This window comes from Carassius gibelio, chromosome B1 (assembly GCF_023724105.1).
Source record: "Carassius gibelio isolate Cgi1373 ecotype wild population from Czech Republic chromosome B1, carGib1.2-hapl.c, whole genome shotgun sequence".
NCBI classification, from domain to species: Eukaryota; Metazoa; Chordata; class Actinopteri; order Cypriniformes; family Cyprinidae; genus Carassius; species Carassius gibelio.
Window position 1 is genome coordinate 9,564,517 of NC_068396.1, and position 24,472 is coordinate 9,588,988.

The window sequence follows — 24,472 nt, forward strand, 5'->3', positions numbered from 1 at the left end:
GAGACTGTTAACTCTTAAAAGTGATGTAATGGGGTATTGAGTAAGCAATTATCTGCATTAATTCATTTGTGCGTTGACTGTTTGCATTTGCAGTCTTTTTAGCTAACCACATTCATCCTCACACTGTCAGAATAACTAAATATTCAGTCTGAATAAGAGAAGAGTAGAGCAGGGATAATTGTTATGCTCAACGTCAATATTATTAAACAAATACAAACACTGCTGTTTAAAAGTCTAATTATTTTTTTCAAAAGTGACAGTGATTAACACACCATATTATAATGATTTCTGAATGAACATGTGACACTGAAGACTACAAGTAATGGCTTCTGATAATTCAGCTTTACCATCACAAGAGTGCATTATGATTGAAAATTACAGTTAAAGTTATTTAAAATTGTAATGACATTTCATAATATCACTGTTTTAATGTGTTTTTGATCAAATAAACACAGCTTCGGTGAGTATAAGAGACTTAAAACAATTTCTAAACCTCAAATGAAAGGTAAACATTACAAATATCTATAGTATTATTATTATTTTTTTAATAGTGTACTTGTTGTTCATTAGATCTAAAATACTAATATATATATATATATATATATATATATATATATATATATATATATATATATATATATATATATATACACACACACACACACACACACACACACACACACACACACACACACATGTATGGCAGTATTATTATCCAATATGTACTTGCAAATGTGTTTATCCAGAAACATTTTATTTTTAAGTTAAAACCCCCAAATGTTACAATTCCTTGGTATTATTAGATTATTATTTCTAACAGAAAGTACAGACAAAAACGTAGAGACTAGAATTAGCAACACAACCATTGGTTATATTGAAGGCATAAAGAGAATACATTAAATTATTAAATATATACCTTGGATAAAAGCGTCAGCCAAGTGCTTAAATGTAAAATTTTAATGTACAAATAATTCTGATCCTCTCTACGCTTCAAATAAGTTATGCTTGAAAATACAGATTGGTGAAAGTCACAGTCTACAGAGAAGAACAAATATCAGGCTTAAACCAAAGACATATATGAATAATAAAAGCAAACATGTCCACTCACACTCTTGTGTACATGCAGATGAACTCATCTACAGTATATCAAATGCGTAGCAAGATCTAGGCCACAAATCACATATTCAGGATTGTTGGAGGCCAGGCATAATAATTTGGCCCTTGAAATCCAAATTGCTCAAAGCCTTTGGTCGTTACTTCCCTGTAATGTGCATTCCTTTACATGCCATGGACACTTCCATAGACCTGGCACAAGATATTAACACATTCATACAATGACATACATTCTCTCTCCTTGAATACTAAGAGCTTCTATGTGAGGTGCACAGTGATGCATGACTTTTGAAGGACAATCTGTAAGAATAACTAGTGTTCTAGCAATGCTCTTACGCTCTAAATTACATTGAAATAAAAGGAACATACCTACTTATAACTCTCACCTCCTGCTTCTAATGGGCACTTGGATCTGGAAAGTAAGGAAAGAAATATTCAACCCAGTAAAAAGAAAAAAACAAAAACAAAAAAACACATTTGTAGTAATATTAATTCAAGGCCCCGCTCATTCAAGTGCTCTTTAGTTTGTACAGCACCAATGCTCCAATGATCGTGTTATTTGTGGGATAAGACTAATTTTATCAGCAGAGTAGTGTGTCATTGGACAAAATTGTGCTATTCAAGATCATCGGATGACATAAAAAGCTTTAAATATACAAAACTCAGGTATTTTTAGCATAAATATGATCACACAGCAGCACATACTGTATATTATGTACAGTAGATGCACAACATGCTGTGTCAATTACTACATACTTTCAATGATTTGTTGACAACACAAGGTAAATTACAAACACATATGCAAATGAGTCGATGCATTAGTCTTCCACAAAAGGGCTCTACAAAGACTTTTTAAAGGCACTAGAAAGGTCTTCTCTACAAAAGCAGGCAGTCAGTTCTCACAATGATACAAAAACACTCAAAATTCAGCAGGCATTGTCATCTTCACCGATTGTCAGAAGCGCAAAGAGAAGGAAGATGAAGAAGAGCAGGATGAAAAAGAATGGCGCAGTTATCATTAAAGCGGAAGAAGACAGCCAAGAGACAGGCTGGGATGTAAAAGACAATGGGAATGATTCGAATGGACAGATGGAGTCCTTTAAAACATTCAAGCTCATGTATTGTTTAGAACATTTACTTTATAATGCACATTTTTGTGGACCTCAGATAATAGGGAATATATATATATATATATATATATATATAGAGAGAGAGAGAGAGAGAGAGAGAGAGAGAGAGAGAGAGAGAGAGCGAGCAAAATATCATCATGGAACTGCCCTGACCTGATAATCGAACATTTTTGGCTATTGCTACCAATCCATGGTCCATGGTCACATGTGTGTGTGTCTTAAGCATTTTTACCTATTACATAATAAACACACACACACACGTACCCGTATATAATAAAATCAAAACATTAACTAATTAAATAATAATGATACACTTGAATTAAGAATAGGAGTAAAGAGGAAGAAAGAACTCGATGTGAATCTCTTTTGCTTCTGCAGTGTCCCTTAATCAAGATGGAATGTTCTAGGTCTTCATGCTTGCCTAGGAGCCAGCAGCCATTTCTCAATTAGTGACACTAAAGAGAGTGAAAGAGAAGAAGGACAGGGTCCGTAGAGGGACAAAAAGGCACCTGCAAGTTTAATAGGATTAGATTAGGAGACAGCAAGACACGAATCCCCAAATGTTCAAAGGCAGGGTTTCACAGAGTTGGAAAAGTGAGGACTACAGATTCAGAAATCGAGGTCAGGCTCCCAGAAAGAAGGGATGGAGATGTGAGAGAGTTTGCATCTGATGTGACCGTTTTAATGAGGCGTCTGGTTGGGAGCTGAAACCTAGTTGTTATGGGTACAAATTCATGAAGTGTACATTTAGGAAAGACTGCAACTATCATTGCTCATTTTGTGTAACAATGTATCTCTTCACCTGACACTAACTAGAACACTAACACATTTGTGACCCTGTCCGTAAAATCCAGACTAAAGTTTCAATCTAAATATGAGATAAGCATCAAAGTTAGATTTTTTTTAACCATCAATTTCACTATGATTTCAATCTTTGACATGGCCTTACTCAGTCAGTATTAAAAATTATATTCTAACAAAAGGTTCTACAAATTAATATAAGATGATTATTTTTTTTTTGTAGTAAACAGTGTATTTAAAAAAGAGCAGGGGGAGGGTTCATGGGAAGGGTCACATTTACATTTCAGATGTTCATTTCTAAAATTTCCAAAATGTTACCTATGAATTAAAGAATGAAAGGAGAGTACCACTTTTTTAAATAGCAAATGTACAGTTAGTAAAATACAAATTATAACATGACTAGAAGCTATTATAGCAAACACTGCACATTTATAGTGTTACCTGTAGGCTGCTATGCCTTTACTGCCAAATTACACAATTTCACTTTTTCTTAACTATTTTTAAAATGTATAAAACAAAACATTTTAAGAAAAGCTAGTGTCAGGGACAGACTACCAAAAATGGAGCATCTGGTCACCTTTTATAATATGGTAGCATTTGTAAGTTAGCCAGTGAAGACAAAAATTAAGTTAGCGTGTTAATTTGATTTCTGACATTACAGTATATCTATCGGTTTTAGACATCAGTTTTAGTTTTTTTTTTCGCCTTGGTTTAGTGTTCTTGAAATGGGAAGGGCTTTTGAGCTCTGAAAGTAACAGTGCATCACAGTACAATGCATTTTTGATTTCAAAACATCAAGAAAAGTGTGATTGCTATTGATATGAAACTACTTTTAAATAGATACATTACTAGTCTTACTCTTAGAAACTGCACAGAAACAACTGTGTGGTGTATCAGACAAAATACAAAATTCACTTTTGTTCTGAAAAGAGTTCTGAAAGATAGATTTACAGCACTGAACCTTTCATCTTTTCACATGCTGGAACATACATTGTGCATGCTGACAAGAACTGCATCCACTTACAGTGCAAAATAACATAAGAACTTGTCCAGACACTGTGGTACATCCACTATTTTTACATTTAGATTTTTTTTTTTTCTCACCTCTGGATTTGCATTTACTCCTAATTAAGTGGGAGAAACACATTCATGACAACCACCCACTTACAGCACTTAAAATATGAATTTACACGCTGTGATCTCATAAAAGCAGATTTCAATTTGATTTGACATTCTTCTAAAATTATTTAAAAGCCAACAGATGTACATCTCAAATTAGAATAAGTGGGACATGCATATTAATAGAAAATAAGTAACACTTTCAGATAAAATACCTTTAAATTATCACAATATTCCCAACAAATCTGTAAGAATTACCATCAAGAGGGCACTGAGTACCAACAGCACACACAGATTCTGTTCCAAAGCTGCCTACAGCAGGTTTTCGCCATCACAGGTGCATTACCAATGTGGAGGCTGTTCCAAAACAGTATCTAACAAAATTCTGCTAGCTTCAAACCTTGATTTAGCCCAGATTCTAAGGCAGTATCATGGTTATGTTTTGTAGATAAAGCAATGCCTGGATGGATCACTGGTCCACAACCCCTAACCTCATAGAAAGCTTTATGGGTGCAGTCCTGATCCAAAAACTACTCCAAAATAGTAGTTAAATCACACCTTATATGATAGGTCATTATGTCACCATACTTCAAAAATAAAGTAAAACCCAAATGCAGTTCTAAAAAAAAGAAAAGAAAAGAAAAAAAAAAAAAAAACTGCTGGCACAATATAAGGAAATCACACAAAGGTTAAAAATCTTTATAACTGAAAGTAGCTTCAGTCACACTTTATTGTAAGTTATTGTAAGATATTATTATCGCCATTAACAAACCAAAGACTACAACTGTTGCCTCAATATATATTTCTAATTTGCTGCTTATTATTAGTTAGTAAGGTGATTGCTAAATTTATGTATCTGGCAAGGATGTACAATATGGTCATGCAGAATATGTGATTTATAAAGTACAGTATTTTAATAATATATGTACTAATAAGCAACAAGAATTGGTCCCTATACTAAAGTGTTACAGAGTTTCTTATATATTAGACTGTAATACTGAAGTAATACAAAAATTCTGTACCTGGATTCAACTGTTTAAAAAAAAGTAGTGAATTCAGACATTAAGTGAGGTGCGTTATTGAATGAACACCCAATCGTAGGTGTGAGAGACTGAACGTAATCTTCCTTTTAGCTCACACTGCTTCCCTTCACGCCAGCATGGACTCGGGTCAAACTCCAAACAGACCCGTGGGCTGTACGGCCATCACAGGAGAATAGAACACAATCTCACCCAGTAATAGTGTCACCCTGCCTGCCTCAAGGGTGGCCATCTTAACCGCACCTCTCCTCACCCGACCTGAACAAATGCCAACCGCAATCACCACATGCACACACATCCACACAGAGAGAAAGAGAAAGACTCATATAAAAGAGATTTCCATTCTAATCTCCCATAGAAGCCCACGGGAGTTGCAGTCGGAAGGGTTTTTCCTTGGCTTTCTTTCAGGATTTATACATTTCTGTGATTTATGGATATTACATAGTATACAAGTAATATCAGAACTACTGCAGGAGAGGACAGATATCGGTCAGTGCCATGGTGTTACGTTTCGTTTCTTAATCTGTATTGATCCAAAATTCCAGCCCTTCAGATTTAATAGACAGCACAGAATCTTCTGGGTCTGGTCTGAGGCTCAGGAGAGAAAAAAAATGCTAGAGATTTAGAGAGTGATATTGAAATATGAGTTAAATAAAAGATATGTTACAGCACATTATAACCAAATTGATCCATTCTAGAATTTGCAGTTTGTGAAACATTCATCTTTGGTATGGTATTGGTATGGTATGTATACATATTTGGTATGTTAAATTGTTAAATTGGTATGTCATTCTTAATTCAGTAATAATTAATTCTTACTGAATTACATTAATTCAGTAATTCTGCATGTAACTTTGGATTTCTTTCTAGTATGATTTAAGTGATGCTCATGCAAATGACCAGCAACAAACCTTCTTACGGACATCCAAACGAAAGATTTTGTCCTAAATATTAAGTACATATACTGTATTTTTCAGACTATAAGTTGCACCTGAGTATAAGTCGCATCTGTCAAAAAATACTTCACGATGAGGAAAAAACATATACAAGTTGCACTGGACTATAAGTCGCATTTATTTAGAACCAAGCACCGAGAGAAAACATTACCGTCTACAGCCGCGAGAGGGCACTCTATGTTTTCAGTGTAGACTACAGGAGCACTGAGCAGCATAGAGCGCCCTCTTGCGGCTGTAGACGGTAATGTTTTCTCTTGGTTTATTTCACTTAGTTCAAGTCTCTTGGTTCATGTCAAATTAATTTTGATAAATAAGTCGCACCTGACTATAAGTAGCAGGACCAGCCAAACTATGAAAAAAAAGTGTGACAAAGTCCGGAAAATACGGTACAGAACAGCCAAAATATTACATAACTGTATGACAACTTTTAAATCTTGATATAGGATATAACAAAATTATCTTGGATAACACTTTATTTCACAGTGTCCTTGTTATATAATTACACCTACTTATTATAGTAATGACTAGGGCTGTAGCTATCAAATATTTTAGTAATCGAGTATTCTACCAAAAATTCCATCGATTAATCGAGTAATTGGATAAAATGTGTTTTTGCTTAAAGTGCAGTATTAATTATGCAAGAGAAAATAAGACTCCTGGGTCTCTTAAAATGGACAAATTAATTTCCTTTTTTAGATTTTTTTTTTTTTTAATGCATTGAATGCAATGCATACATCAAAAATAATCATTTAATTATTACCCATTGTTTCTCTGTCTGTACTTGTACTGTGAACAATGACAATAAAGTTGACAGATGAATCAAGTGCATTTAAGTGCCATTCAGTTGGGGTTTTAAATAAAGCATTTTCTGAGATGCACATTAAACATTAAACACATAAAACATTAATTAAATGTATCTTTTAATTATTGAAAATTAAGCAAACTTAACTTTTTGGTAAACAAAGGGGATTTACTATTAAAAATAAAACATGGAAGACATGTTAGATTTTTTTGTTTTTTTTTTTAGTGGTAGGCTATGTACATTCTGCTGAACAATAGTCTTTAACCGAACTTTTATTTTGACGGGTTGACGTACCTTTACAGTTCTGTGTATGTGATGTGACGCTAGTTTTACTCAAATCAAATGGTCAAATGCTCATGAAGTGACTGTCAGATCAGTTCTGGAGATGTTCCTCACGTTTTCACGTTTTTATTGAGTGAGAGGAAAGACGCTGAAATCACCGCGAGCGTCACACGCGCTTCAGTGTGTGTGATAAAGGAAGACGCGCTTCTGCTCCATTCATTAACAGAGACACGCAGAACATGCAGGATTCATATTTAAATAGACTGTTCCAGCTTAATATGTACAGATGTTAGTCCATATCGTGATTTGATGTAAGTGCAATGACCTATTTTGGATTAATTCATTCAAAATTTGGCAAATTCAGTGCCATTCCGCGTTAAACTGTAAATTTCGTTTTTATGACTGGATTCCGCGATTCCCTCCGCATTTTCTGCATCCCGGAAATCATAGGGCCCTCGTTGTGGTATGCCAGCTCTATCTTGCAATAGAGACATGCCACAATGTACTCTTTATGTTTGCTCGCGCCCTCAATTCAAACGTGAGATTTAAAATAAATCAAAAGAGCCTTCGAGGCAGAGGAATTTGCCTCGATCATTTTTTGTAATCGAGTTACTCGCGGAATCATTTCAGCCCTAGTAATGACAGTAAATTATGAATAAATACATGTAACTAACACTAAACCTAACCCTAATCATACAGTAAGTACATGTTGTTAATATTATATTATACTTCATGTATTCTTTGCAGATTTCTTGAAGCATTTTGGAGACATTGCCACAGTTATTCTGGATTGTCTGTCTTAGTTTGTTCTGTTTCTTCATGTTATTCCAGACAGACTGGATGATGATGAGATCAGATCTCTGTGTGGAGCACTGGCTGCTGTCATACTCCTGACAAAAAAAAAAAAAAAAAATGGCAAAAATTATCATTTATATATATATGCACTTTTTTCATATAATGTACATTATTGTTGCTCCTCTATGCCCCACCTTTCTGAAATGTGTCCATTTTTACAAAGCTCATCGTTCTGAAAAGCCAGCTATCCAGTGCATTGTGATTGGCTGAATTCCTCAAACATGTGATGGAAATGTTACGGCCCTTAACATACTGTACTGTGATGCCGAGTCCCGGCTAGAGGAGACAAAACCAATAAAACTCATAATAAACGAGGCATTTGCAGCATCCAGTGGACACATAATTACTGATTATAATGACTTTTTTTTACGCGTTGCTTGGCTTATCGCCCTGCATAAACATAAAACCATGTCTGCAATTGTGAAAAAACAAACAACAAGTGCTACTCTACACTGCTCAAAACTCGCGTTTGAATCATCAGTGGCAAATCCTTTAAATGTGTAAACATACTTACAGACTAAGTCAGAAGTGCCAGACTGTCCTTGATACTGACCCACTTTATAGAAACCGGTGTTGTAGGCTACTCTTCCAGGAAACAGTACAGTGCGCTGCACACATTTTAATATTTGGGTTGAACTGTTCTGGAGCATTGTTGTAAATACAACTTGAAAACTTTCTAGTTGTGTCCTTTTTTGGAAGGCCAAACGAAGTGGCTTCGCTTTCACAACTAAACACTCAGCGACTCCATGACATGGCGATGGTGGCAACAGCGAGAATAAAAGTTACGCCTTCTTTCTTTGCGTAAACATTTTGATGGTGTTATGCAAATCTTCCCACATCATGACGCAGACATGTGGGGGCGCTAGAAAAAGCCGTTTTAGGAGTGCTTGACACTTTTATAAAGAATATCTCTTTGGATTTGAGACTTTAGTCTTGAAACTTTACAGATCTTCTTTATGCAACAAGAGCTTGAAACAATTTTAAATTGCATCATATGACCCCTTTAAAGAGCTTACTTGGGACCCTGGTAACATATCAATAAATTCTAAATAAGTTTGTATTTGGTTAGAGATTCACTCCAAATGTCTATATTACTAGCTGTATGTGGTTATTCTTGCTTTTACCATGCGACTGAATCTACTTTAAATTCAAAATGACTCCGAACAAAGTCTCTTGAATCTTAAGTACTGTATCACACAGTGTTTGAGGTATATGCACTTCTTGAATGCAGTCTTTGGTATTGATTCACACCTCTCCTATGGTCCTCACAGTGACATTAGCCTCACCTCTGAAAGATCTTACTGTATCTGGGAAGGAAAAACTGTAGGATAGTCTGACAGACAGACAGAGAGGTCAGACAGAGAAAACAGGATGACATAGAGGGAGGTGGAAGGAAGTACTTCACATCTAGTCGGATTTGTGTGCAGATCTGAAGCTGAGCCAGAGGAAATCTGTGTAAAATTATGCTAATCCTTCTATATAATATGCAGGCAGCTGCTACAAAACAGTTTTTTTCTCCCATAGAGGAGGAGGGGATTTATCTCACAAAAGGAGGCGGGATACACCGGTGCTTAGAAATAATGTAACAGAATGAAAAGCAGATGTAGGATGTAGGTTGTCTTGTGAAAGATTGAGATTTGTTGGCCCAGGCAGGACAGCTCCACTGAAACCAGCAAAACCAAAAAGTGAAGTCCATCAGCAATGAACTGGCTGCAAAATCAGTTGAACACTATTAAACAGCAGGTTATATGGTATTTAAAAGTGTCCTAATATTGTGCTGGAGTCCCCTAAAACAGGTTTAAATGGATCTAAGGTCAGAAAAGAGTAATTTTCTCAGAATATACATTTAATATTAGAGTCATTTGCCAATGATTTTAAAACGATTAATTCCAAGCAAGTTTGGAGCAAAGCCCTCCTTTCAATAAACCTACTCTGCTCTGATTTTTCAGCCGGCCAAGCCTATTGTGATTGGCACAGAGAGGAGTCCTTGAGCAAGTTAGTGAGTGTCCCCATTGACAAAGCACCTTTAATAATAATAATAATGACATAAAATACAAAAACACTTATGCAAGTGAATCGTGCCCACAGCTAAAGCATAGCTGCTAAACTGTGAACACTTAAAACAATAATGGTGGGTACATAAGCCATGTGCCGCTCTACTGTAATGTATAAAGAACGACAGACAAAAGACGCTCTGTTTTAACTTTTAATCAGAACACAGAACAGCTGTATCACAGGAGCACAAGCCTAACTAACTCGCTCATCTCTCCCGCATTAACCCTATAACTGCCGGTGCAGCAAAATAAACAGCAATTTCACTATGAGTATAAAGTCTGTGTGCTACAAAAATAAAAGTCCTTGATAAAATGACACAACAAAAAGTTGTACAACAAATTGCATTTCTGGGGTATCACTGAACACAGCGTCTTTTCAACATGAACACACTAACTAGAGGAAGTGTTTGTGGGCTGGTCAGACTCGGTTTGCATTTCGTGGGGCAGGCAGGGACTATGCAAATGTGTTACCCAGTGACGTATACCGATGAAAATATAATGACTCATTAAGGCAATTCAGAATCGACTCTCTCTTTCAAGAGACAGTATCTTTATCATTTACTTTTTTGATTGTCAACTTTGCACATTGTTTTCATTTAAGGATAGCTACGCTATAAACTGCAAATTAGATATCTTTCAAAAACCATGTGACCTGCTCTTTAAGACAAGTGCTCCACAATAGTGAAAAAATACATTTACGACAAGTAGAGAAAAAAAAAATTTGGTGGTGTTGGCGCAGTGGATAAGACACATGCCTTTGGTGTGAGAGACCCAGGGTCGAATCCACTGTGAGACACCAATGTGTCCCTGAGCAAGACACTTAACCCCTAGTTGCTCCAGAGGCATGCGACCTCTGACATATATAGCAATTGTAATTCGCCTTGGATAAAAGCGTCAGCTAAAAATTAGCATGCACCCAGTCATATCCAGACACTCCATGTAGCACATTGGAATCATATGTATTTCAGCATAATGTAAATTTTTAGCTTTCTCTCTTTTCTTTTAAATATAGCCAATATCATACACTGAAAAGTAGACACAGAATAAAGTTACTATACTTATCTACTTTAATTTCACAGTATCAGTAACTGCTGACAGAGAAAAACCTTCTTGATGACTAATTTGTTTATATGTCAAATTTAGATGAGGCATTTAACTAAAGTAATTTGGAGTCTTTGTAAGGTGGAATCTAATCACTGAAGCTCAGGCGTGAATTCACCTACAGTATGAGCAAACCTTCATCTTTACAAGCATTAATGAGAGGACCACAGAACCATTGCATTTCACTGCTCTCAAAAAGTGTCACAACTCTTATTAGCTTGTTTCTTTGTCATCTATGAATAAATGTGCTAAAAAAATCAGTGCTAATTAACTGAAGATACTGCTCAAGTGTAAAAAAAAAAAGGTCCCAGGAAATATATAATAATATAATATAATATAATATAATATAATATAATATAATATAATATAATATAATATAATATAATATAATATAATATAATGCAAAAAAATATAAATAAACCAATAGCCATTTAAAGGGGTCACATGATGCTATTTCTATTTTTCCTTTACTTTAGTGTGTTATGTAGCTATTTGTGCATGTAAGATCAGCAGAGTTACAAAGCTCAAAAGGATTTACAAAAGGATTTATTCTATCTGAAAGAAAGGGGTTTTCCAGATTGGGCTAAATGTCTAATTTAAACACGCCCCCCACATGTCTATGTTTCAATGTGGAAATATTTGTGTAATGCCGCCCAAATGTTCATGCAAAGAAAAAAGGCATGGTGTCTGGAACCGCAGCAGTGTTGATGCCGCCAAGAGTTTTGCGCCATGTAGAGTATCACTTTGTTTGTGTGTGTGTGTGTGTGCGTGAGAGAGACAGAAAGACAGACAGAGAGACAGACAGGGTCACATAAACGTGGAGTTAGCTTTAATAATCGTGGCTTGTGTACTATAAATACATATGAACATCATCACAGTGTCTGTCATGTGACTCTGTTCCCCTTTCAGGATTTAACTGATGGTAAAACTAATGACATTATATTTGATGTTTTTACAATTATGTTGAAACTTATTCCGACGCATGCTTGGGGTGTCCGACCAATCACAATGCACTGGGTCAGCTGGCCAATCAGAACAGACTGTGCTTGTCGGAAGGAGGGACTTTGTAGAAAACTACGCGTTTGAGGTAGGTTTGAAATAGAGGCAGTGGTGTAGCTTCAAGGCATGCAGGGTGTGCAGGTGCATATAAGCCTGGGCAGTTTGGGGGGCCACAGAGCTGGGGGAAACTTGAAACAAAGGAAAACGAATAGACCCTGCATTGGCCCGGCACTTGTCCAACAGCTTAAGAGAATTCTCGGCCGAACTCTGACTGTATACCGTGACTTTTTTCTCTTTTTTTTCCTATAACAAAGCTATTAAAATAATACATTTTTTTTTTTTTTTTTTTTTTTTTTTTTTAAATGGCAAAGTGGTCATACTTCTTTTTGTTTCTTTATTAAGTTAATTTAGAAATATGTTTTTTGAATATTTTATGTTTGTAAAATTCAAGTTTATTGTTTTTTAAAGGAATGACCAAGCTGCAGAGGCAGACAGTGAGTTGAACATTATGTTTGATCAATTTAGCCATCTTAAACAAACACGAATTGCTTAAAAAAAAAAAAAAAAAAAAAAAAAAACAGACATAAAATACTTCATGCATTTCACAGTATTATTATTATTATTTTTTCCCTAGATAAATGAGGGCTGTTAGGTACATCCCCCTTTTTATATAACAGTGGAAACTACCAGTACGCCGTCATTTTTGCTCATAAAGGTAAGAGTATACATAATTCTCTGACATGATAAATACATCTATATAATGCTTTAAAATACTATTTTAAAACTAAATTATTTAAATCGAAAAACAAAAAGTCTTTCATTATGTAATTCTTGAGATGCATCTCTCTCTAAACGCACATCCAATGAGAAGATGGGGAGTCAGGTTCCTCAACCTTCATTTTTTTTAACTTTTTTGTTTGTTTGTTTGCTTTTGGGCAACCGTGCCAAAATTGTATTTGCATTCAGTAGCCTATAGAGGAACTACAGTAATGTACAGTATTTAAAAATAACATTAAATTCAGAAATGTATACAATATTTGCAATTTAACAGAAAATTCAGACTGCATAAAAAAATAAAAAATAAAAATAAAACATCTATTGGTTTACTGCAAGTTACCTACAGTGAAAACTGTAAATGGGCTAACATCACATGCAATTTACTGTAAATGCTGTCATGTGTATGGTTTTTGCAAGTAAAAACTAAATTATTTAATTTATGGTAAGAAATATTAAAAAAAGACACTGTCACATAAATGCCTGCATGACATAAAACATCTCTATTGTATTGAGATTTTTGTTTTGAGTTTTGTTTCTTCTTATTTTTGCTATCAGTAAATTACTTTAGGGTGTTTTGTGTTACATTTTCTAATATCGAGTCACCACAGCTGGTGAGCTAAACAGTAAAAGTGTTTTTCTTTATTTTTTCTTTTTACGGTGCAAGACTATACACATAAGCTGTTACCAGCTAACATATACAGAATGTGGAAACACTGATCCACTTGTTCTGCAAAACAAATAAGAATTACAACACTAATTCACTTAAAGTTTTAAGGCCTTATCCCTGCTTTCAGATAAACAAGTACAGAGTGAATCTTCTGAAGTGAAAGCAGGTAAGTGTTCTTCAAGCCTTAAATGATTATTGAAATGGATGGATTACAATTGGTTTTTCTCTTTTGCTATTATAAAAAAAATAATAATAATAAAAAGATTAATAAAAAAAAAATCCAACAAATAATCTTATATGATAATCATCTCATATCAATTGCCGGAAATCTTTCTGCTCTACATCCAGAGTAAACTTTTTGTTTTTCCTCATAGCAGACTGTTCAACGCTTTGCCTGAGTTATATAATTTTACAGCCAGAGTTATTAATAAAACAATACACTAATACAGCCCTGCTTTATTACCAGCAAGCGTTGTTATGGTGCTGCAGTGACCTCAATTAAATTTAAAGGCCATTTTACTGGCTTAGGTTTTCTCCAGAGGTTTAATCTCACAAGACTTGAATAAGCCAAAGGCAGCGTGACTTTTAAGCTCTCTTTCTCTCACAAAATGAAATAATTCATTTTATGAAACAATTCACTATAGTACTATGTATATTATTACATTTTATATTTATATAGTAGATTCAGTATAAAATTATACATTCTGAAAGCATTTAGGAACTGCTGTAATAGCCGTCACAGCCTTGGTTTGTCATTGTTTGAACAGCAGCACAGAGAGAAATAATGTTAAAAACAACCCTTTTTCTAAAGACAGTAGTCAAATTAGAGGCCCTGTTTTGGAGAATTATTGTCAAAGGTCAAAATTATTATCAAAATGGAATTATAGTTGAAAACAGGCTTTAAAGCAATAAAGCACTGAGCTCAGCTCACAACAGCAGATCATTAAAAAGATTTGCAAGAGCTCAACATTAACGTCATCACAATATGATCATTCTAATACTCTTCTTCAGATGCTTAACACAGGTTATAATGACTTCAGTGATAATCAACATGAACATCTGTCCATATTAGTACAGCGCACAATGGAATCTACATCAAATAAAAGAGTATGCACAAACAACAGGGTATTAAACTGATTAAAGCAATGCGATAGCACCATGAACTGAGCTTCATAAGATCACTAACACTATTTGCTCAGCGCCGTATAGGAATGTAATACGCACTCAAATTAAAACCAGCATATCATCCAAACAATAGCTTAGGAAAGAGGAAATTAATAATATAAATAAGATCAGATGCTGGTCAAAACAAACGTTTTTCAGGATAAGGCAACGAATCGTTCTCTAAAAACACATAAGTTTCAGTTTCTGAAGTTAATACATGACATTTCCTGTCTATAGGAGTATTAGCTCATAACATGGATCACTAAAAGAGGTTATGATTTCAACCCTTACTAGTTTTTAAAACATCTCAATATCCAAAGTAACAATGCAATGGAAGGTTTGTTACTCTTATTAAAATATAACAAATCATATTTGACTGACAAATTACTTTTTTTTGATAGATTGGAAAAAAAGTGGTTGGAATAGCTCTGCTACGTGACACGTACAGGAACGAGGCACTTGTCAACTGAAAGAGTTTGATTACATGCTTCCAGTTTAGCATTGCACAAACTACAACACATTATTTTCAATCTACCCTTGTGTCTAGCTTTTAGTTGCTTTTAAACACTTCATCTGGACATGTTTCTCCCTTCCGTCCCCTTTAGCTGTCCCAACTGTTAACCCCAGAGTTCATGTGAACAATCCTTATAATAACTGATTAGAATTACATAATTAATTTGATCCTTTTAGTTGGCCATATTTATCTTGTCTATTTAAAATGGGCCTGCGGAGTTTCAAGTACAGCAGTGGAGAGCTGTCAACAATTACAGCAGTATATGGCAGCTTCAAAAATGTGTGATGCATAAGCTGTCGATCAGAGCCGCTGTGTCATAATTTTAAGACCATCATTCTAATGAAAAGGGTTTGTGAATTTCCTCTGAGATTGACTAATGTTGACATACAGGAAGACATTAAGTTTGAAAAGCAATCAAATGATGTCCTAAGAAAGCACTATTTCCACTGAGCACATAGCCTTTTCCAATTATCCATCTCCTGTGCGTGTTCCGCTCAGTTCTGTCAAAGCGTCCGAGGAGCACGCTCGCTACCCCCCACCTCACGTCCCAGAGGGTCATGGCATATTTACCCAGGGACTGATTGAGCTAATATTGAAATGTAATTTAGCGGGAGCCAAGACCTGCGAGCATGTCTATCACGAGGCCCATTTAAACTAATGAAAGAGGAGGAAGGTTCCCTGCAGGAGGGGGACATGATTCAAGGCGACACTGCTGACAGTCAGCAAACAGACAATAGGGGTGATGATGATTAATCTTCACAAATTAAAGTTGATCTGAAATAAATAAAAAGTGTCAGAGGGTGAGAAGAGAGATGAGATAATGAGGCAGGGTTGGAGACACAGTAGGGTGAAACAGGTCCATCCGCAATCCAAAAATAAAGAGATAACTATTTCTTTACCAGAGCAAAGAGAACAAAAACACTGCAACACATTGACTGAAGTGTCAGAATATCTCTTTTAAGGTTAAAGTGCAACCCACCCAAAAATGAAAATTATGTAATCCTTTTGCTCACTTTTCATGCCGTTTTTTGTTTTCCTTCAAAAGATGATTTTTGAAGAATTTTGGTAACAAACAACTGCTGGTAGTTTTGACCCCCACGTTATGGAAAAACAATACTATAAGTCAAAAGCTACCACCATCTTTCACCACATTCTTCAAAATATCTTCTTTTGTATTTAGCAGAAGAAAGAAACTCCATAAAGGTTTTGAGCAACTTAAGGGTGAGTAAATGATGGCTGACTGTTCATTTTCGTGTAAACTGTATATTTTTTAATACTGACAAGAAACTGTACATAAGCCATTTTAAGTAATGTTTTGGGTTCCATAAATGTGTAAAAATGGATGCACAATATATCGGCCACCATATTGGTATCGGCTGATAAATGTTAATTTTAATGTTATCACTATCAAACTGATAATAAAATTTTGTCGATCTATTAAAGCTGATAAATAAAGCATTATTTCCTGCAAAGACACTTCAGAAACACACAGTTTTTAATTGCTTGAATTATTATAGAAATCACTTCAAAAAGTAAAATACAGTAGAGTGCAACGTTCAAGGAAAGTCTGTCAAAATATAATGAGAACATTACTGTTAAATAATGTCATGCAATCTGTGTGTGCCCGTGTTTAACCGCGTTCTTATGAGAAGAGCACATTCACAACGGAGCTGCACCTTCATGAACAGCACGAATTACTTTGCTTGAGCATTTGCAGCCTTTTGTGCAATTGTACGTTGTAATAATGTGTTTATTTTATTCATAAAGGTCTGATTTATTGCATATAGAATGTGTTTGTTAAAGCTAATAAAGGGTTTATAGAGTGTTTTAGCTTGCTGGTGATCATATATATATATATATATATATATATACACACACACACACACGCACACACACACACACATATGTATATGTGTGTGTATATATATATATATATATGTGTGTATATATATATATGTGTGTGTGTGTGTGTGTATATATATATATATATATATATATATACATATATATATATATATATATATATATATATATATATATATATATATATATATATATATATATATATATACACACACACACACACACATATATATATACACACACATATACATATATACACATATATATATATATATATATATATACACACATACAAATACATATACATATACATATACAGTAGTCCCTCCAAGGGTCCCTCCAAGGTCCCACTGCGTAGTCCCTCCAAGGCAGCCGGAACCAGAGGAAGGGGAAAGGCGTATTTCACCGTCTGGTCACTGAGTACACGGTAATCGATGTAGGGCCTCAGACCCCATCTTTCTTGGCCATGAAGAAGCAGTTCAATGCTGTGGGTGAGGTGGACGAACAGATGAAATAAGATTATAAAGCAAATTATTATATTTTGAAAAAAAAAAAAAAAAAAGTTTTGTATTTGTTAAATTTGTTTTCTAACTGATGAATTTTCCAACACGACACGGTTAACTGAATTAATTTAATAAACATTTAACTGACCTGAATTATAGCTGGATTGCTTTATAATTCAGTATCTTTACACAGTTATTGCGTCGATACTGAACCAACTTGACTGGAATGACACACTTCTTTTTTTTTTACAGTGGTTTGTGAATTCATATCATATTTGAAGGTTTTTTTCATTATTGTGTTATTTCTTGTTTATTTACTGTGAACCTGCTGTGTTACAATAAGTACTGTTAAATAAAGGTGACTTGACATTTCTTGTAACCATAAACTTTTGTTCCTCCTAGTGCATTTATGATGTAGTAAGTAATAGTAAATAGTAAAGGCAGATTAATGAACGATACATTTAAGTGGAATCTTTTCAATCAATCATTTGATCCAATTCACAACAGTCCAAAAGATCTGATCATGAATGGGCTGATTCGCTTCAAAGCATAACTCACCAACCTGGTTGCAAAATTTAACAGCTCAGAGTGGACAATTTCCTCACACAAAGTTCACAAAGTTTCTTTCCGGTTTCAGTGTGTGCTTTACGCAAACCTTTTTATGGGTTTACAGTACCTAACCCTAACTTTAAAAGCTTGAAAGACTGGCTATATCAAGATTGGCTACTGCCCAGACAAGATCAGTAATTGATTCCTTCACTCCTGTCACTCCAGCATGTAAAAAGTTTTGTGGCTACACCTTTGAAACAGTGTGGATTTTAATGTTATTCTGCCACAAATGCTGCCGAAAGATTATATTGCATTGAACCCAGAACCTTCCTTAAAGTCTGTCATAGCATCCAGGCACTACCTCTGCTGAACTCCGTAAAGCCGTTTCAGAAATGAATCCCGTGCATTTGCCGGTTACATCTCCTGCAGCTATCGGCATTGTAAGAATATTATATCTGTGTGGTGGGTTTACTCGAATCGAATGAAATGAAAAGAAAAGCTCTCATATTAAAGCCAAGATGTGGCTTCTTCTGTTGAGAGGGATCATTTTCGGCATCTCTCATCCGGATGTTTGGCTTATTTTTTGACCTTGCAAAGACCTTGCAGTGTCTCCTGTGTTTACAGAGAAAGAGAGAAAGTAATAGACCGAAAAAGAGAGGCGGAAGAGCTAGTTTACTCTTGTCTGCATGGATGTTTATAGAGTGTCACGCAGCCAGTGTGTGACAGGAAATGCTAGGAGTCATGGCAGGCTTTTGGCGGTGATTGGGGCAGCTATTGAAGGCGCTGGAACAGACAGAAATTATTGCTTATGATGGAGTGATGTTTCTGTCTACACTCCATCATCAGCACAGTTCTCTCTCTCTCTCTCTCTCTCTCTCTATCTCTCTCGCTCCATCCACTTCTTTTCCTGTTATATACTGAAGCCCAAAGGAGCCATATATTATGGTGGGCTTAAAAGAAGTCCACTCTCTCTGAACATTCTGCTTAAAAGACCAACAGCAATTAGCGATTCAGCACCCTGCATTATTCAATGAAACGATTCGATTCCGCCTTGTTTCCTGTGCTCACTTACACTCTCTAGCTTGAAGGACAGAGAGGACGAGAGTGGGGCTCCTCATTAGAGCAATATGTGTAACACCTTTTACAGTTGTCAATTCTGAGGGGAGGGAGCCGGTTTCTGATTGGCCCCCGGCGGTTGACATGTCACATCAATGGAAAACAGCTTTCTGATTGGTCCCAGCCTGCGGAGAGAGACACTCGCAGATCTGTATCAACTTTCTAACTGAAAGACAAGTAAGATAAATAAATTAAAAATGAGAACCAGTCAGAGGAGAAGAATTTCATAAACCTCGCAGATTGAGATGAGGGATATGAAATGTATGAATTCATTATTGGCTGTGAAAGCAATTCCAGTTGTATTGACATGTTTTCAATTCTTCTTGTTATGTGTGTCTGAACCGGATGCCGTTATTTCATAAATTGGCTCAGATTATGGCATATGCTAAATAATGCAGACAAACAAAGGAGACCGAGACAAAGTGAGTGAGACAATGAGAAAGTGAGTTCTTTTCTTGCACAGTGAAAGTCTGCACAGTGAAGGTTTGTTGAAGGTTGAGGTAATTTCAAATACTTTTTTGATGTTTTCACATAGTGTAACAAAACAGAGCAAAAATATATGTGCATTAGTTCACAAAAAAAAAAAAAAAAAGTCATTTTAACTTATTAGTTATTACATAGCACTTTATTTCTTGAACACAAAAGGTGAATTTAAGAATATTCTGACATTAGCGATGTCTGCTTTATGACTGGATCGTTCCTGTGAGTTGAATCTTTTCCACTGATCCAGTTCTCAGAAACAGTCTGAATGGTTCTTTCACAAATGCGACTGGCCCACAATCTCTTACATGATCTTGATGCAATGTATTCAAGTCAATTTTGGTCTGGACTTTGTATTTGGAATACAGCAAACTTGTAAAAGTTATTTCATGGCTTTTGAGGATAGATACCTTCTTCCCTAATGTCAAGTGTGGCCAGTACATTCTTTAAAAATCCATCCTTTTTATTGCACGGATGAAAGTAGACCCAAAAAGCACAGAATTTGACAAAAAGAACTCCCTTTCTGTCTTAAAAAAATGGAAAAGACAATCAAAGACACCTCCTGCACGCTACATTTAGTTCAGACCACTTCCGAAAAACACCACGAAATTGTGAAAATGCACTCTTCCTCCAAAAAACACAACATTCACAATTCCCAGGATACCTCCAAACACAAAGCGTGTAATGATTATTTCTGTTCCAAACTATATGATACTGAAAAGCGGTTGTTTTGTTTGACACACACATCAAGGTCTTTTCAGAGCTGAGATCGAGCCAAGCCGAGAGTAACGTATCGGTGGGCTGCCGCATCAAAAGCATTTTCAACATTTTTCAAATAAGAAAATTGTTCTTGCTTCTGACATTTTTTTTTCTGAAGTGGAGAGGGATGGGGAGGAGGATATGAACTCAGTGTGAGCGACTAGAGGAGAATTGTCACGGGAGCACAAGATTATCAGAAGGGTGAGAGAGACGAGCTGTAACAGGCATTTTAAAGCAGATATTTGTTCGGGGGAGGCCACAGATAGAAAAACAGTGCCCTTGAGAGAAGAAAGCAAGAGAGAGGAAGGGGAGATAGGGTGAACTGAGAGAAAAGGAGAGAAGCACGGGTCATGGAGGATCAGGGTAAATTGGAGGGCTTGGAGAAACAAGTGTCACAGGTTCAAAACCCTCGGCACTTAAGAGAGACGAGCAACAAACAATACCAGTGAGTGGAGTGACACAAACAACACTCACCGCTATAAAAATTTATTTTACCTAAAAAAATAATTTACTAAATGCTGCTGGACACATCTTCTTCAATAACATAATACAAAGCTAGCATATCCAAAGTGCAATTCCAACTAAATAAGTAAAGAATTATTGAGAATTATTGAGATATGTCCAGAATCACTGATTAGATGCATTTAAATGTAGTAAACTAATTGAATAAAAATTAAAAGACAAATTACATAAATATGTTAAAATAAAAATTAAAACAAAATGTTATTTAACTGGGTTTATTTTTCACTGAACTTCTCACAACGCATTATTTAATTGCCCAATTATTCAATACTAACTTGAGAATTTGGCCGAGACTAGGTATTTTAACAGAAAGTTTAATTATGTTTCTACCTTTTGGGCCAGCCTTGATACCTTAAAATGTTGCTTATGGACAGAAACAAAAATGTAAAGTTCAAAGTAACTTAAAGAATGAAAAAGCAAGAAGAGCATTCATTCACTGATGTAACTCACAGTTCTTTAACCAGCACTCTTACAAACCCTTTTACCCGTGATAGCTTCTTCTCTTCTTCAATCTGGATTTTCAACATCTCAACTACTCTTACCATCCCACTGATTCTCTATAGACTTGCATTTCACCTTCTATGGCAGAGTAATCAGAGGGACGTTCTATTAAGAGGCAATCTTGTCAAGCAGGTGCCAAAAGGTCAACCTGACGAAATAGAAGGGTGGATTGCTCCCCATCACACACACACTGCGGTCTGTTGTAATCGCTATCATCTGCCACAGGAGTAGAGGACAGTGTGTAAAAATCATATTCTTCCATATTCAGGAATCTTGCAACAGAAAAGCAAATAAGACATGACGGTGCTGTGTAATTTAATGCATTAAATTAAACCAGTAGGAGTGTTAATTTCCACAGCCTTAAAATATTAAAATAAAAATAAAAAATAAAACAAACTAAAACTGAAACTAGACAAAGCTTAATAGTAAAAATCATAAAACTTTAATAACCCTACAGTCAACAACTATTTCTATGTTAATTTATAAACATGTACAATAATTATTACTAAATAAAACATTTGGCATTTATAATTTATAATTAACATTTGCCATTAAATCTTAATTTTTAACTTAAAATTATGAAAATGAATGTATAAATTAACATTAACAAAGAGTAATAAATGACGTACAAGTATTGTCCATTGTTCCATCTCAAATCAGGAATAAATTATCCCAAATTACACCAAAAATCTAATATTTATAGGATGATGCACATCCTTGAGAAGATAAACAGGCCCACTGGTTAAACTGTGAGGCAGGACTTTAAATACCGTATTTTACCAATGTCAAATCTTAGAAGAGTCAACTGCAGTCTACACAGACATCGTCAGTATAATGGACATGTGCTGTCGATAAGAGTTTTGCACTCTTTTCTCTTGCAGCATGTTGTTGATACTGTATGTGGGAGGAAAAAGGAATGAGATAAATTCCTTTTTTCTTACTCCACACACAAACAGTGCAAACACCCTCCAGTGCAAGGTTTGAATAGCAGCGTTCTAAATCAAACTAGAAATTGTAGTCTCTGTGGTCCACGCTCCAACGCTTTCACAGAGACCCATAGATTATACGCTATTGGCATGAATGCTGGTGCCAAAACCACTCCATTGGCATAATCAAGCAATACTATAGTCTAAATCTTCAAGGGCCTTGAGCCCAGTGGATCGATCTATTTCAAATTGGCAGCAAACAGACTGACATCGATAGAAAACCACTGAGTATGAATGACCTGCTGATTCCATCTGATTCCAACGTCTCCAGTCTCATTGCAGAGCTGCTCTCATTAATTCATACTCAATACAGCTGTGTCAAGTTTGCTGACATTAAACTCTCGTTAAATAGCTGATAAATGTCAGCATTGTAAAACCGAGAAATAGTTCTGATTGGAAAATCAATCAAAGATCCATAAGGTTATGGTGGGATACTGGTTAACACAAGGTCATAGAGTGATGAGTGAGAGACACATTGCACTGGGGGGACAATTTCTGGCCGCGGTGCTTATAAAAGAGCTGTCAGGCATAGGTCAAACAGTTTAACATTACAATTGCTTTAGCGTTGTCTTTACAATACATGAATTATTGAAGGCTGTGGAAAATGCAAGGTCGTGTACTGTAGATTATAAACTGATTGTGAGAGCAAATGTAATCTTCAGGAAGAAAATCTAATTGTGCTGGCCAACGATAAATTTTGAACACTAAGACAAAGGGCTTCCCAAACTGCTTATTGTAAGGATTAGTCATCATTTCACTGGTTCTCAAGGATCTTTTAAAGTAATTTCAAGGCACTTGTAAAATGAAACAAGACCTCCAGTGAAGTGTGCTCCTTGGGACCTTGGTACACTGGGGACAGGTGGAAATGGACAGACAAAAGAGTCCTCGTCCTTCAGGGACATGAAGGATTAGCACTAGAGGCCTCTGTCTAAAGGGAGAAATTTTCGGGTGAAAGACTATGTTAATGTGAGAGGTTAAATGCGCAGAAGATGACAGGAAGCACTTGACTTCTGAACCCACAATCGGCCGGCCCTCACACAGCATTGAAATTCACTATTCATTGGCCGAAGCTCTCTTGTCTGTCAAAAGTTCTGCTCTGTGAGATTGGGCGGATTAAGCGTATGCTGATTAGTCTTAATTAACATTTAAATGCTTGTAAGAATGTCCTGTTTTAGACAAGATTGGAGAGGCCCGGTTTATGCTAATTCACTGTGTGGAGAGAGTCTACGGGCCTTTGGCTTTGAGAAAGGGATTAACGGACACCTGATTATGACCAATGAAAGGTCAAGAGGAGCTCTGATGAATGCCAGGCATTGGTATGCATTTATATTCCTTACCCTAGTTTGAAACTTTCAAATCAGAACTAGTCAAAGAAACACTTAGAGGAAGAAGTATGCAATGTCTTTATCTGGATTTCAGCATAACTTTATCATTCAATTTGACAGAAACAGACATCCAGGTTTCCTAGATAAATAAGCACAAACAAGGATATGTTTTCATGTCTTAATTAAATACACAATGTAAACTTTCACAGTGCTGAGTGGAAAATGTGAATTTCATAACTGACTGACACCTCCTTTCTCAGCAATAACCTCCACCAAATATTGTCTGTAATTGTGAATCAGAAAATGGTCAGAGAAAAGTTTTCACCATTCCTCTTCACACAACTTTTTCAGTTCAGCAGTATTTGTGGAATGTTTGGTCTGAATCATTTTCTTGAGGTCATGTGAAAGTACCTCAATCGAGCTGAGGTCAGGACTCTGATTGGGCCACTCAAGGTGGCGCATTTTGTTCTGATGTTGATTTACTCCTGTGCTTT

At 35.7% G+C, this 24,472-nt stretch overlaps 1 long non-coding RNA gene across 1 annotated transcript in view; it reads right to left on the reverse strand.

Annotated features, from left to right (window-relative positions):
* Window positions 1-888: 888 nt before the first annotated feature.
* Window positions 889-24,472, reverse strand: part of LOC127948706 (uncharacterized) — a 77,917-nt gene continuing 54,333 nt past the window's right edge. Inside the window, exons 4-5 of the long non-coding RNA XR_008152159.1 lie at window positions 1,483-1,525; window positions 889-1,305 (exon numbers count right to left, since the gene is read on the reverse strand). This is a non-coding gene — a long non-coding RNA (uncharacterized LOC127948706). The remainder of the gene's footprint in view (window positions 1,306-1,482; window positions 1,526-24,472) is intronic.